The sequence below is a fragment of the Schistocerca piceifrons genome, chromosome 2, assembly GCF_021461385.2.
Source record: "Schistocerca piceifrons isolate TAMUIC-IGC-003096 chromosome 2, iqSchPice1.1, whole genome shotgun sequence".
Lineage (NCBI taxonomy): Eukaryota > Metazoa > Arthropoda > Insecta > Orthoptera > Acrididae > Schistocerca > Schistocerca piceifrons.
The window spans coordinates 886,596,100-886,613,457 of record NC_060139.1 but is presented as its reverse complement, the minus strand read 5'-3'; positions in this window follow the sequence as shown (position 1 = coordinate 886,613,457).

Below are 17,358 nucleotides of genomic sequence, written 5' to 3'. Positions count from 1 at the left end.
ATGTGTCTTTGTTATATTTACAACGAATGCCGAAAATTTTTCATTTACATCTCCTGTAAGCCACATTTTGTAACATAATTTCGATTACAGACTGAGCAACGATAATTTCTTACACTCACGTCGTGGTTTATGTGTACCATTCGTAATCTCCGTCGTTCTCTCTGCTTTCAACTGTGAAACAGATGTCTCGAACGCTACACAGCGCATGCGTAAATCTTAGCACTTCAAGGAGAGTGACGTGCCTCCTCAGTAGTCTCCATGTTCTTGATGCTGATGACAGGACGTCAAGCACCATCTGTCAGTCACAAATGATCTTACTTACTTGGAGAAGCAATCACTCCAGAAGGTTTTCTCCCATGTGCCTTTTTGCTGACCACTTGCGGGCAAGAAACACACATGTCCAATACTTGGAAATAAATTTCGACAGACATAATTACTGAGAGATGATAGTTTTAAAAGTGTGTCAAATCTAGCCTTCGTTATTTTTGAAGTCACTAGTGAAGCAGCTCATCTCAGTTAGCGATTGCAAATACAATTCATGGAAAAATATGTGGTCCAGTGTTGAGGTATGTGCCTGAATTTTTTAATGGCTGAATGCGGAATTCGAAGAAAGGGTGACACTCTCGAGCAAATAATGTGTGCGTAATTGTTTGATCTAAGAATAAAACGTAGGAATATGAGCGAATACCGAAAGTAAGGGCAAGTGAGACTAAAAAGACTTGGTTGTAGGTCTGGTCGTATCGGACAGGCTGCTACACAGTTCCCACTCTCTGACGCTATCCCACTGCTAACCGCCACGGGGACTTTTGGCTGCTCAGTTTCCTGCCTGGCCCGGTGCACCCCTCCTTAGCTAACCTGGTCGCCCAAGACATCTCTTAAGCAACCATATTGATGACGATCTCAGTGCGGACGCCACATCAACACAGGATGCTGCGAAACAGTACTCCCATCCTCAGACTCTCCACTACACCCGGCCTCCAGGTCGCTGGATTACAGGAGCACGCTACCACTCCCAGCCGCCAGTGTAATCCTTTCTACCGCTACTTTACCTACAATCTGCGATGTCAACGAACTATTTTTTCTCCATACTCACAGCTTACTCGCCGATTTATCACGACAACTAATGTGTATAGTGTACTTCTTTATTTCTTACTTCACGTTTCGAAGAGAAAGTACACTGCCGCATTTGAAACGAACTGTTGTTACCTTGTGGATCCACGTTGCAGTTTCAATCACGAATGCAATTCCTTCCATCACTTAGAGAAAGAAAAAACCACTTTGGTAACTAATGGTACCGTCTCTAGCCGTCACATGTACCCTCTCTCGTTAGTGGTGCGAAGAAAATATTGCACTCGATAATGTCAACACATTATTCTATTCTTTAATGCAGTTATTTTACATTGAATAAGGAAATTCATCCTTTAGAAACACATCTAGAACGCCCATTGAGCACCATTTTATTTTGTCGAAAATGTGCAATCATGTAAATTAAGTTTTCAAATCTGCATGTGTCTTTGTTATATTTACAACGAATGCCGAAAATTTTTCATTTACATCTCCTGTAAGCCACATTTTGTAACATAATTTCGATTACAGACTGAGCAACGATAATTTCTTACACTCACGTCGTGGTTTATGTGTACCATTCGTAATCTCCGTCGTTCTCTCTGCTTTCAACTGTGAAACAGAGATGTCTCGAACGCTACACAGCGCATGCGTAAATCTTAGCACTTCAAGGAGAGTGACGTGCCTCCTCAGTAGTCTCCATGTTCTTGATGCTGATGACAGGACGTCAAGCACCATCTGTCAGTCACAAATGATCTTACTTACTTGGAGAAGCAATCACTCCAGAAGGTTTTCTCCCATGTGCCTTTATGCTGACCACTTGCGGGCAAGAAACACACATGTCCAATACTTGGAAATAAATTTCGACAGACATAATTACTGAGAGATGATAGTTTTAAAAGTGTGTCAAATCTAGCCTTCGTTATTTTTGAAGTCACTAGTGAAGCAGCTCATCTCAGTTAGCGATTGCAAATACAATTCATGGAAAAATATGTGGTCCAGTGTTGAGGTATGTGCCTGAATTTTTTAATGGCTGAATGCGGAATTCGAAGAAAGGGTGACACTCTCGAGCAAATAATGTGTGCGTAATTGTTTGATCTAAGAATAAAACGTAGGAATATGAGCGAATACCGAAAGTAAGGGCAAGTGAGACTAAAAAGACTTGGTTGTAGGTCTGGTCGTATCGGACAGGCTGCTACACAGTTCCCACTCTCTGACGCTATCCCACTGCTAACCGCCACGGGGACTTTTGGCTGCTCAGTTTCCTGCCTGGCCCGGTGCACCCCTCCTTAGCTAACCTGGTCGCCCAAGACATCTCTTAAGCAACCATATTGATGACGATCTCAGTGCGGACGCCACATCAACACAGGATGCTGCGAAACAGTACTCCCATCCTCAGACTCTCCACTACACCCGGCCTCCAGGTCGCTGGATTACAGGAGCACGCTACCACTCCCAGCCGCCAGTGTAATCCTTTCTACCGCTACTTTACCTACAATCTGCGATGTCAACGAACTATTTTTTCTCCATACTCACAGCTTACTCGCCGATTTATCACGACAACTAATGTGTATAGTGTACTTCTTTATTTCTTACTTCACGTTTCGAAGAGAAAGTACACTGCCGCATTTGAAACGAACTGTTGTTACCTTGTGGATCCACGTTGCAGTTTCAATCACGAATGCAATTCCTTCCATCACTTAGAGAAAGAAAAAACCACTTTGGTAACTAATGGTACCGTCTCTAGCCGTCACATGTACCCTCTCTCGTTAGTGGTGCGAAGAAAATATTGCACTCGATAATGTCAACACATTATTCTATTCTTTAATGCAGTAATTTTACATTGATTATGGAAATTCATCCTTTAGAAACACATCTAGAACGCCCATTGAGCACCATTTTATTTTGTCGAAAATGTGCAATCATGTAAATTAAGTTTTCAAATCTGCATGTGTCTTTATTATATTTACAACGAATGCCGAAAATTTTTCATTTACATCTCCTGTGTGCCACATTTTGTAACATAATTTCGATTACAGGCTGAGCAACGATAATTTCTTACACTCACGTCGTGGTTTTGTGTACCATTCGTAATCTCCGTCGTTCTCTCTGCTTTCAACTGTGAAACAGAGATGTCTCGAACGCTACACAGCGCATGCGTAAATCTTAGCACTTCAAGGAGAGTGACGTGCCTCCTCAGTAGTCTCCATGTTCTTGATGCGGATGACAGGACGTCAAGCACCGTCTGTGAGTCACAAATGATCTTACTTACTTGGAGAAGCAATCACTCCAGAAGGTTTTCTCCCATGTGCCTTTATGCTGACCACTTGCGTGCAAGAAACACACATGTCCAATACTTGGAAATAAATTTCGACAGACATATATACTGAGAGATGATAATTTTAAAAGTGTGTCAAATCTAGCCTTCGTTATTTTTTGAAGTCACTAGTGAAGCAGCTCATCTCAGTTAGCAATTGCAAATACAATTCATGGAAAAATATGTGGTCCAGTGTTGAGGTATGTGCCTGAATTTTGTAATGGCTGAATGCGGAATTCGAAGAAAGGGTGACACTCTCGAGCAAATAATGTGTGCGTAATTGTTTGATCTAAGAAGAAAACGTAGGAATATGAGCGAATACCGAAAGTAAGTGCAAGTGAGACTAAAAACAGTTGGTTGTGGGTCTGGTCGTATCGGACAGGCTGCTACACAGTTCCCACTCTCTGACTCTACCCCACTGCTAACCGCCACGGGGACTTTTGGCTGCTCAGTTTCCTGCCTTGCCCGGTGCACCACTCCTTAGCTAACCTGGTCGCCCAAGACTCCTCTTAAGCGACCATATTGATGACGATCTCAGTGCGGACGCCACATCAACACAGGATGCTGCGAAACAGTACTCCCATCCTCAGACTATCCACTACACCCGGCCTCCAGGTCGCTGGATTACAGGAGCACGCTACCACTCCCAGCCGCCATTGTAATCCTTTCTACCGCTACTTTACCTACAATCTGCGATGTCAACGAACTATTTTTTCTCCATACTCACAGCTTACTCGCCGATTTATCACGACAACTAATGTGTATAGTGTACTTCTTTATTTCTTATTTCACGTTTCGAAGAGAATGTACACTGCCGCATCTGAAACGAACTGTTGTTACCTTGTGGATCCACGTTGCAGTTTCAATCACGAATGCAATTCCTTCCGTCACTTAGAGAAAGAAAAAACCACTTTGGTAACTAATGGTACCGTCTCTAGCCGTCACATGTACCCTCTCTTGGTAGTGGTGCGAAGAAAATATTGCACTCGATAATGTCAACACATTATTCTATTCTTTAATGCAGTTATTTTACATTGAATAAGGAAATTCATCCTTTAGAAACACATCTAGAACGCCCATTGAGCACCATTTTATTTTGTCGAAAATGTGCAATCATGTAAATTAAGTTTTCAAATCTGCATGTGTCTTTGTTATATTTACAACGAATGCCGAAAATTTTTCATTTACATCTCCTGTAAGCCACATTTTGTAACATAATTTCGATTACAGACTGAGCAACGATAATTTCTTACACTCACGTCGTGGTTTATGTGTACCATTCGTAATCTCCGTCGTTCTCTCTGCTTTCAACTGTGAAACAGAGATGTCTCGAACGCTACACAGCGCATGCGTAAATCTTAGCACTTCAAGGAGAGTGACGTGCCTCCTCAGTAGTCTCCATGTTCTTGATGCTGATGACAGGACGTCAAGCACCATCTGTCAGTCACAAATGATCTTACTTACTTGGAGAAGCAATCACTCCAGAAGGTTTTCTCCCATGTGCCTTTATGCTGACCACTTGCGGGCAAGAAACACACATGTCCAATACTTGGAAATAAATTTCGACAGACATAATTACTGAGAGATGATAGTTTTAAAAGTGTGTCAAATCTAGCCTTCGTTATTTTTGAAGTCACTAGTGAAGCAGCTCATCTCAGTTAGCGATTGCAAATACAATTCATGGAAAAATATGTGGTCCAGTGTTGAGGTATGTGCCTGAATTTTTTAATGGCTGAATGCGGAATTCGAAGAAAGGGTGACACTCTCGAGCAAATAATGTGTGCGTAATTGTTTGATCTAAGAATAAAACGTAGGAATATGAGCGAATACCGAAAGTAAGGGCAAGTGAGACTAAAAAGACTTGGTTGTAGGTCTGGTCGTATCGGACAGGCTGCTACACAGTTCCCACTCTCTGACGCTATCCCACTGCTAACCGCCACGGGGACTTTTGGCTGCTCAGTTTCCTGCCCGGCCCGGTGCACCCCTCCTTAGCTAACCTGGTCGCCCAAGACATCTCTTAAGCAACCATATTGATGACGATCTCAGTGCGGACGCCACATCAACACAGGATGCTGCGAAACAGTACTCCCATCCTCAGACTCTCCACTACACCCGGCCTCCAGGTCGCTGGATTACAGGAGCACGCTACCACTCCCAGCCGCCAGTGTAATCCTTTCTACCGCTACTTTACCTACAATCTGCGATGTCAACGAACTATTTTTTCTCCATACTCACAGCTTACTCGCCGATTTATCACGACAACTAATGTGTATAGTGTACTTCTTTATTTCTTACTTCACGTTTCGAAGAGAAAGTACACTGCCGCATTTGAAACGAACTGTTGTTACCTTGTGGATCCACGTTGCAGTTTCAATCACGAATGCAATTCCTTCCATCACTTAGAGAAAGAAAAAACCACTTTGGTAACTAATGGTACCGTCTCTAGCCGTCACATGTACCCTCTCTCGTTAGTGGTGCGAAGAAAATATTGCACTCGATAATGTCAACACATTATTCTATTCTTTAATGCAGTAATTTTACATTGATTATGGAAATTCATCCTTTAGAAACACATCTAGAACGCCCATTGAGCACCATTTTATTTTGTCGAAAATGTGCAATCATGTAAATTAAGTTTTCAAATCTGCATGTGTCTTTATTATATTTACAACGAATGCCGAAAATTTTTCATTTACATCTCCTGTGTGCCACATTTTGTAACATAATTTCGATTACAGGCTGAGCAACGATAATTTCTTACACTCACGTCGTGGTTTTGTGTACCATTCGTAATCTCCGTCGTTCTCTCTGCTTTCAACTGTGAAACAGAGATGTCTCGAACGCTACACAGCGCATGCGTAAATCTTAGCACTTCAAGGAGAGTGACGTGCCTCCTCAGTAGTCTCCATGTTCTTGATGCGGATGACAGGACGTCAAGCACCGTCTGTGAGTCACAAATGATCTTACTTACTTGGAGAAGCAATCACTCCAGAAGGTTTTCTCCCATGTGCCTTTATGCTGACCACTTGCGTGCAAGAAACACACAAGTCCAATACTTGGAAATAAATTTCGACAGACATATATACTGAGAGATGATAGTTTTAAAAGTGTGTCAAATCTAGCCTTCGTTATTTTTTGAAGTCACTAGTGAAGCAGCTCATCTCAGTTAGCAATTGCAAATACAATTCATGGAAAAATATGTGGTCCAGTGTTGAGGTATGTGCCTGAATTTTGTAATGGCTGAATGCGGAATTCGAAGAAAGGGTGACACTCTCGAGCAAATAATGTGTGCGTAATTGTTTGATCTAAGAATAAAACGTAGGAATATGAGCGAATACCGAAAGTAAGGGCAAGTGAGACTAAAAAGACTTGGTTGTAGGTCTGGTCGTATCGGACAGGCTGCTACACAGTTCCCACTCTCTGACGCTATCCCACTGCTAACCGCCACGGGGACTTTTGGCTGCTCAGTTTCCTGCCTGGCCCGGTGCACCCCTCCTTAGCTAACCTGGTCGCCCAAGACTCCTCTTAAGCGACCATATTGATGACTATCTCAGTGCGGACGCCACATCAACACAGGATGCTGCGAAACAGTACTCCCATCCTCAGACTCTCCACTACACCCGGCCTCCAGGTCGCTGGATTACAGGAGCACGCTACCACTCCCAGCCGCCAGTGTAATCCTTTCTACCGCTACTTTACCTACAATCTGCGATGTCAACGAACTATTTTTTCTCCATACTCACAGCTTACTCGCCGATTTATCACGACAACTAATGTGTATAGTGTACTTCTTTATTTCTTACTTCACGTTTCGAAGAGAAAGTACACTGCCGCATCTGAAACGAACTGTTGTTACCTTGTGGATCCACGTTGCAGTTTCAATCACGAATGCAATTCCTTCCGTCACTTAGAGAAAGAAAAAACCACTTTGGTAACTAATGGTACCGTCTCTAGCCGTCACATGTACCCTCTCTTGGTAGTGGTGCGAAGAAAATATTGCACTCGATAATGTCAACACATTATTCTATTCTTTAATGCAGTTATTTTACATTGAATAAGGAAATTCATCCTTTAGAAACACATCTAGAACGCCCATTGAGCACCATTTTATTTTGTCGAAAATGTGCAATCATGTAAATTAAGTTTTCAAATCTGCATGTGTCTTTGTTATATTTACAACGAATGCCGAAAATTTTTCATTTACATCTCCTGTGTGCCACATTTTGTAACATAATTTCGATTACAGGCTGAGCAACGATAATTTCTTACACTCACGTCGTGGTTTTGTGTACCATTCGTAATCTCCGTCGTTCTCTCTGCTTTCAACTGTGAAACAGAGATGTCTCGAACGCTACACAGCGCATGCTTCAAGGAGAGTGACGTGCCTCCTCAGTAGTCTCCATGTACTTGATGCGGATGACAGGACGTCAATCACCGTCTGTGAGTCACAAATGATCTTACTTACTTGGAGAAGCAATCACTCCAGAAGGTTTACTCCTATGTGCCTTTATGCTGACCACTTGCGTGCAAGAAACACACATGTCCAATACTTGGAAATAAATTTCGACAGACATATATACTGAGAGATGATAGTTTTAAAAGTGTGTCAAATCTAGCCTTCGTTATTTTTTGAAGTCACTAGTGAAGCAGCTCATCTCAGTTAGCAATTGCAAATACAATTCATGGAAAAATATGTGGTCCAGTGTTGAGGTATGTGCCTGAATTTTGTAATGGCTGAATGCGGAATTCGAAGGAAGGGTGACACTCTCGAGCAAATAATGTGTGCGTAATTGTTTGATCTAAGAATAAAACGTAGGAATATGAGCGAATACCGAAAGTAAGGGCAAGTGAGACTAAAAAGACTTGGTTGTAGGTCTGGTCGTATCGGACAGGCTGCTACACAGTTCCCACTCTCTGACGCTATCCCACTGCTAACCGCCACGGTGACTTTTGGCTGCTCACTTTCCTGCCTGGCCCGGTGTACCCCTCCTTAGCTAACCTGGTCGCCCAAGACTCCTCTTAAGCGACCATATTGATGACGATCTCAGTGCGGACGCCACATCAACACAGGATGCTGCGAAACAGTACTCCCATCCTCAGACTATCCACTACACCTGGCCTCCAGGTCGCTGGATTACAGGAGCACGCCACCACTCCCAGCCGCCAGTGTAATCCTTTCTACCGCTACTTTACCTACAATCTGCGATGTCAACGAACTATTTTTTCTCCATACTCACAGCTTACTCGCCGATTTATCACGACAACTAATGCGTATAGTGTACTTCTTTATTTCTTACTTTACGTTTCGAAGAGAAAGTACACCGCCGCATCTGAAACGAACTGTTGTTACCTTGTGGATCCACGTTGCAGTTTCAATCACGAATGCAATTCCTTCCATCACTTAGAGAAAGAAAAAACCACTTTGGTAACTAATGGTACCGTCTTTAGCCGTCACATGTACCCTCTCTTGGTAGTGGTGCGGAGAAAATATTGCACTCGATAATGTCAACACATTATTCTATTCTTTAATGCAGTTATTTTACATTGATTATGGAAATTCATCCTTTAGAAACACATCTAGAACGCCCATTGAGCACCATTTTATTTTGTCGAAAATGTGCAATCATGTAAATTAAGTTTTCAAATCTGCATGTGTCTTTATTATATTTACAACGAATGCCGAAAATTTTTCATTTACATCTCCTGTGTGCCACATTTTGTAACATAATTTCGATTACAGGCTGAGCAACGATAATTTCTTACACTCACGTCGTGGTTTTGTGTACCATTCGTAATCTCCGTCGTTCTCTCTGCTTTCAACTGTGAAACAGAGATGTCTCGAACGCTACACAGCGCATGCTTCAAGGAGAGTGACGTGCCTCCTCAGTAGTCTCCATGTACTTGATGCGGATGACAGGACGTCAATCACCGTCTGTGAGTCACAAATGATCTTACTTACTTGGAGAAGCAATCACTCCAGAAGGTTTACTCCTATGTGCCTTTATGCTGACCACTTGCGTGCAAGAAACACACATGTCCAATACTTGGAAATAAATTTCGACAGACATATATACTGAGAGATGATAGTTTTAAAAGTGTGTCAAATCTAGCCTTCGTTATTTTTTGAAGTCACTAGTGAAGCAGCTCATCTCAGTTAGCAATTGCAAATACAATTCATGGAAAAATATGTGGTCCAGTGTTGAGGTATGTGCCTGAATTTTGTAATGGCTGAATGCGGAATTCGAAGGAAGGGTGACACTCTCGAGCAAATAATGTGTGCGTAATTGTTTGATCTAAGAATAAAACGTAGGAATATGAGCGAATACCGAAAGTAAGGGCAAGTGAGACTAAAAAGACTTGGTTGTAGGTCTGGTCGTATCGGACAGGCTGCTACACAGTTCCCACTCTCTGACGCTATCCCACTGCTAACCGCCACGGTGACTTTTGGCTGCTCAGTTTCCTGCCTGGCCCGGTGCACCCCTCCTTAGCTAACCTGGTCGCCCAAGACTCCTCTTACGCGACCATATTGATGACGATCTCAGTGCGGACGCCACATCAACACAGGATGCTGCGAAACAGTACTCCCATCCTCAGACTCTCCACTACACCCGGCCTCCAGGTCGCTGGATTACAGGAGCACGCTACCACTCCCAGCCGCCAGTGTAATCCTTTCTACCGCTACTTTACCTACAATCTGCGATGTCAACGAACTATTTTTTCTCCATACTCACAGCTTACTCGCCGATTTATCACGACAACTAATGCGTATAGTGTACTTCTTTATTTCTTACTTTACGTTTCGAAGAGAAAGTACACCGCCGCATCTGAAACGAACTGTTGTTACCTTGTGGATCCACGTTGCAGTTTCAATCACGAATGCAATTCCTTCCATCACTTAGAGAAAGAAAAAACCACTTTGGTAACTAATGGTACCGTCTTTAGCCGTCACATGTACCCTCTCTTGGTAGTGGTGCGGAGAAAATATTGCACTCGATAATGTCAACACATTATTCTATTCTTTAATGCAGTTATTTTACATTGATTATGGAAATTCATCCTTTAGAAACACATCTAGAACGCCCATTGAGCACCATTTTATTTTGTCGAAAATGTGCAATCATGTAAATTAAGTTTTCAAATCTGCATGTGTCTTTATTATATTTACGACGAATGCCGAAAATTTTTCATTTACATCTCCTGTGTGCCACATTTTGTAACATAATTTCGATTACAGGCTGAGCAACGATAATTTCTTACACTCACGTCGTGGTTTTGTGTACCATTCGTAATCTCCGTCGTTCTCTCTGCTTTCAACTGTGAAACAGAGATGTCTCGAACGCTACACAGCGCATGCTTCAAGGAGAGTGACGTGCCTCCTCAGTAGTCTCCATGTACTTGATGCGGATGACAGGACGTCAATCACCGTCTGTGAGTCACAAACGATCTTACTTACTTGGAGAAGCAATCACTCCAGAAGGTTTACTCCTATGTGCCTTTATGCTGACCACTTGCGTGCAAGAAACACACATGTCCAATACTTGGAAATAAATTTCGACAGACATATATACTGAGAGATGATAGTTTTAAAAGTGTGTCAAATCTAGCCTTCGTTATTTTTTGAAGTCACTAGTGAAGCAGCTCATCTCAGTTAGCAATTGCAAATACAATTCATGGAAAAATATGTGGTCCAGTGTTGAAGTATGTGCCTGAATTTTGTAATGGCTGAATGCGGAATTCGAAGGAAGGGTGACACTCTCGAGCAAATAATGTGTGCGTAATTGTTTGATCTAAGAATAAAACGTAGGAATATGAGCGAATACCGAAAGTAAGGGCAAGTGAGACTAAAAAGACTTGGTTGTAGGTCTGGTCGTATCGGACAGGCTGCTACACAGTTCCCACTCTCTGACGCTATCCCACTGCTAACCGCCACGGGGACTTTTGGCTGCTCAGTTTCCTGCCTGGCCCGGTGCACCCCTCCTTAGCTAACCTGGTCGCCCAAGACTCCTCTTACGCGACCATATTGATGACGATCTCAGTGCGGACGCCACATCAACACAGGATGCTGCGAAACAGTACTCCCATCCTCAGACTCTCCACTACACCCGGCCTCCAGGTCGCTGGATTACAGGAGCACGCTACCACTCCCAGCAGCCAGTGTAATCCTTTCTACCGCTACTTTACCTACAATCTGCGATGTCAACGAACTATTTTTTCTCCATACTCACAGCTTACTCGCCGATTTATCACGACAACTAATGTGTATAATGTACTTCTTTATTTCTTACTTCACGTTTCCAAGAGAAAGTACACTGCCGCATCTGAAACGAACTGTTGTTACCTTGTGGATCCACGTTGCAGTTTCAATCACGAATGCAATTCCTTCCATCACTTAGAGAAAGAAAAAACCACTTTGGTAACTAATGGTACCGTCTCTAGCCGTCACATGTACCCTCTCTTGGTAGTGGTGCGAAGAAAATATTGCACTCGATAATGTCAACACATTATTCTATTCTTTAATGCAGTTATGTTACATTGAATAAGGAAATTCATCCTTTAGAAACACATCTAGAACGCCCATTGAGCACCATTTTATTTTGTCGAAAATGTGCAATCATGTAAATTAAGTTTTCAAATCTGCATGTGTCTTTATTATATTTACAACAAATGCCGAAAATTTTTCATTTACATCTCCTGTGTGCCACATTTTGTAACATAATTTCGACTACAGGCTGAGCAACAATAATTTCTTACACTCACGTCGTGGTTTATGTGTACCATTCGTAATCTCCGTCGTTCTCTCTGCTTTCAACTGTGAAACAGAGATGTCTCGAACGCTACACAGCGCATGCGTAAATCTTAGCACTTCAAGGAGAGTGACGTGCCTCCTCAGTAGTCTCCATGTTCTTGATGCGGATGACAGGACGTCAAGCACCGTCTGTGAGTCACAAATGATCTTACTTACTTGGAGAAGCAATCACTCCAGAAGGTTTTCACCCATGTGCCTTTATGCTGACCACTTGCGTGCAAGAAACACACATGTCCAATACTTGGAAATAAATTTCGACGGACATATATACTGAGAGATGATAGTTTTAAAAGTGTGTCAAATCTAGCCTTCGTTATTTTTTGAAGTCACTAGTGAAGCAGCTCATCTCAGTTAGCAATTGCAAATACAATTCATGGAAAAATATGTGGTCCAGTGTTGAGGTATGTGCCTGAATTTTGTAATGGCTGAATGCGGAATTCGAAGGAAGGGTGACACTCTCGAGCAAATAATGTGTGCGTAATTGTTTGATCTAAGAATAAAACGTAGGAATATGAGCGAATACCGAAAGTAAGGGCAAGTGAGACTAAAAAGACTTGGTTGTAGGTCTGGTCGTATCGGACAGGCTGCTACACAGTTCCCACTCTCTGACGCTATCCCACTGCTAACCGCCACGGGGACTTTTGGCTGCTCAGTTTCCTGCCTGGCCCGGTGCACCCCTCCTTAGCTAACCTGGTCGCCCAAGACTCCTCTTACGCGACCATATTGATGACGATCTCAGTGCGGACGCCACATCAACACAGGATGCTGCGAAACAGTACTCCCATCCTCAGACTCTCCACTACACCCGGCCTCCAGGTCGCTGGATTACAGGAGCACGCCACCACTCCCAGCCGCCAGTGTAATCCTTTCTACCGCTACTTTACCTACAATCTGCGATGTCAACGAACTATTTTTTCTCCATACTCACAGCTTACTCGCCGATTTATCACGACAACTAATGCGTATAGTGTACTTCTTTATTTCTTACTTTACGTTTCGAAGAGAAAGTACACCGCCGCATCTGAAACGAACTGTTGTTACCTTGTGGATCCACGTTGCAGTTTCAATCACGAATGCAATTCCTTCCATCACTTAGAGAAAGAAAAAACCACTTTGGTAACTAATGGTACCGTCTTTAGCCGTCACATGTACCCTCTCTTGGTAGTGGTGCGGAGAAAATATTGCACTCGATAATGTCAACACATTATTCTATTCTTTAATGCAGTTATTTTACATTGATTATGGAAATTCATCCTTTAGAAACACATCTAGAACGCCCATTGAGCACCATTTTATTTTGTCGAAAATGTGCAATCATGTAAATTAAGTTTTCAAATCTGCATGTGTCTTTATTATATTTACAACGAATGCCGAAAATTTTTCATTTACATCTCCTGTGTGCCACATTTTGTAACATAATTTCGATTACAGGCTGAGCAACGATAATTTCTTACACTCACGTCGTGGTTTTGTGTACCATTCGTAATCTCCGTCGTTCTCTCTGCTTTCAACTGTGAAACAGAGATGTCTCGAACGCTACACAGCGCATGCTTCAAGGAGAGTGACGTGCCTCCTCAGTAGTCTCCATGTACTTGATGCGGATGACAGGACGTCAATCACCGTCTGTGAGTCACAAATGATCTTACTTACTTGGAGAAGCAATCACTCCAGAAGGTTTACTCCTATGTGCCTTTATGCTGACCACTTGCGTGCAAGAAACACACATGTCCAATACTTGGAAATAAATTTCGACAGACATATATACTGAGAGATGATAGTTTTAAAAGTGTGTCAAATCTAGCCTTCGTTATTTTTTGAAGTCACTAGTGAAGCAGCTCATCTCAGTTAGCAATTGCAAATACAATTCATGGAAAAATATGTGGTCCAGTGTTGAGGTATGTGCCTGAATTTTGTAATGGCTGAATGCGGAATTCGAAGGAAGGGTGACACTCTCGAGCAAATAATGTGTGCGTAATTGTTTGATCTAAGAATAAAACGTAGGAATATGAGCGAATACCGAAAGTAAGGGCAAGTGAGACTAAAAAGACTTGGTTGTAGGTCTGGTCGTATCGGACAGGCTGCTACACAGTTCCCACTCTCTGACGCTATCCCACTGCTAACCGCCACGGTGACTTTTGGCTGCTCAGTTTCCTGCCTGGCCCGGTGCACCCCTCCTTAGCTAACCTGGTCGCCCAAGACTCCTCTTACGCGACCATATTGATGACGATCTCAGTGCGGACGCCACATCAACACAGGATGCTGCGAAACAGTACTCCCATCCTCAGACTCTCCACTACACCCGGCCTCCAGGTCGCTGGATTACAGGAGCACGCTACCACTCCCAGCCGCCAGTGTAATCCTTTCTACCGCTACTTTACCTACAATCTGCGATGTCAACGAACTATTTTTTCTCCATACTCACAGCTTACTCGCCGATTTATCACGACAACTAATGCGTATAGTGTACTTCTTTATTTCTTACTTTACGTTTCGAAGAGAAAGTACACCGCCGCATCTGAAACGAACTGTTGTTACCTTGTGGATCCACGTTGCAGTTTCAATCACGAATGCAATTCCTTCCATCACTTAGAGAAAGAAAAAACCACTTTGGTAACTAATGGTACCGTCTTTAGCCGTCACATGTACCCTCTCTTGGTAGTGGTGCGGAGAAAATATTGCACTCGATAATGTCAACACATTATTCTATTCTTTAATGCAGTTATTTTACATTGATTATGGAAATTCATCCTTTAGAAACACATCTAGAACGCCCATTGAGCACCATTTTATTTTGTCGAAAATGTGCAATCATGTAAATTAAGTTTTCAAATCTGCATGTGTCTTTATTATATTTACGACGAATGCCGAAAATTTTTCATTTACATCTCCTGTGTGCCACATTTTGTAACATAATTTCGATTACAGGCTGAGCAACGATAATTTCTTACACTCACGTCGTGGTTTTGTGTACCATTCGTAATCTCCGTCGTTCTCTCTGCTTTCAACTGTGAAACAGAGATGTCTCGAACGCTACACAGCGCATGCTTCAAGGAGAGTGACGTGCCTCCTCAGTAGTCTCCATGTACTTGATGCGGATGACAGGACGTCAATCACCGTCTGTGAGTCACAAACGATCTTACTTACTTGGAGAAGCAATCACTCCAGAAGGTTTACTCCTATGTGCCTTTATGCTGACCACTTGCGTGCAAGAAACACACATGTCCAATACTTGGAAATAAATTTCGACAGACATATATACTGAGAGATGATAGTTTTAAAAGTGTGTCAAATCTAGCCTTCGTTATTTTTTGAAGTCACTAGTGAAGCAGCTCATCTCAGTTAGCAATTGCAAATACAATTCATGGAAAAATATGTGGTCCAGTGTTGAAGTATGTGCCTGAATTTTGTAATGGCTGAATGCGGAATTCGAAGGAAGGGTGACACTCTCGAGCAAATAATGTGTGCGTAATTGTTTGATCTAAGAATAAAACGTAGGAATATGAGCGAATACCGAAAGTAAGGGCAAGTGAGACTAAAAAGACTTGGTTGTAGGTCTGGTCGTATCGGACAGGCTGCTACACAGTTCCCACTCTCTGACGCTATCCCACTGCTAACCGCCACGGGGACTTTTGGCTGCTCAGTTTCCTGCCTGGCCCGGTGCACCCCTCCTTAGCTAACCTGGTCGCCCAAGACTCCTCTTACGCGACCATATTGATGACGATCTCAGTGCGGACGCCACATCAACACAGGATGCTGCGAAACAGTACTCCCATCCTCAGACTCTCCACTACACCCGGCCTCCAGGTCGCTGGATTACAGGAGCACGCTACCACTCCCAGCAGCCAGTGTAATCCTTTCTACCGCTACTTTACCTACAATCTGCGATGTCAACGAACTATTTTGTCTCCATACTCACAGCTTACTCGCCGATTTATCACGACAACTAATGTGTATAATGTACTTCTTTATTTCTTACTTCACGTTTCCAAGAGAAAGTACACTGCCGCATCTGAAACGAACTGTTGTTACCTTGTGGATCCACGTTGCAGTTTCAATCACGAATGCAATTCCTTCCATCACTTAGAGAAAGAAAAAACCACTTTGGTAACTAATGGTACCGTCTCTAGCCGTCACATGTACCCTCTCTTGGTAGTGGTGCGAAGAAAATATTGCACTCGATAATGTCAACACATTATTCTATTCTTTAATGCAGTTATGTTACATTGAATAAGGAAATTCATCCTTTAGAAACACATCTAGAACGCCCATTGAGCACCATTTTATTTTGTCGAAAATGTGCAATCATGTAAATTAAGTTTTCAAATCTGCATGTGTCTTTATTATATTTACAACAAATGCCGAAAATTTTTCATTTACATCTCCTGTGTGCCACATTTTGTAACATAATTTCGACTACAGGCTGAGCAACAATAATTTCTTACACTCACGTCGTGGTTTATGTGTACCATTCGTAATCTCCGTCGTTCTCTCTGCTTTCAACTGTGAAACAGAGATGTCTCGAACGCTACACAGCGCATGCGTAAATCTTAGCACTTCAAGGAGAGTGACGTGCCTCCTCAGTAGTCTCCATGATCTTGATGCGGATGACAGGACGTCAAGCACCGTCTGTGAGTCACAAATGATCTTACTTACTTGGAGAAGCAATCACTCCAGAAGGTTTTCACCCATGTGCCTTTATGCTGACCACTTGCGTGCAAGAAACACACATGTCCAATACTTGGAAATAAATTTCGACGGACATATATACTGAGAGATGATAGTTTTAAAAGTGTGTCAAATCTAGCCTTCGTTATTTTTTGAAGTCACTAGTGAAGCAGCTCATCTCAGTTAGCAATTGCAAATACAATTCATGGAAAAATATGTGGTCCAGTGTTGAGGTATGTGCCTGAATTTTTTAATGGCTGAATGCGGAATTCGAAGAAAGGGTGACACTCTCGAGCAAATAATGTGTGCGTAATTGTTTGATCTAAGAATAAAACGTAGGAATATGAGCGAATACCGAAAGTAAGGGCAAGTGAGACTAAAAAGACTTGGTTGTAGGTCTGGTCGTATCGGACAGGCTGCTACACAGTTCCCACTCTCTGACGCTATCCCACTGCTAACCGCCACGGGGACTTTTGGCTGCTCAGTTTCCTGCCTGGCCCGGTGC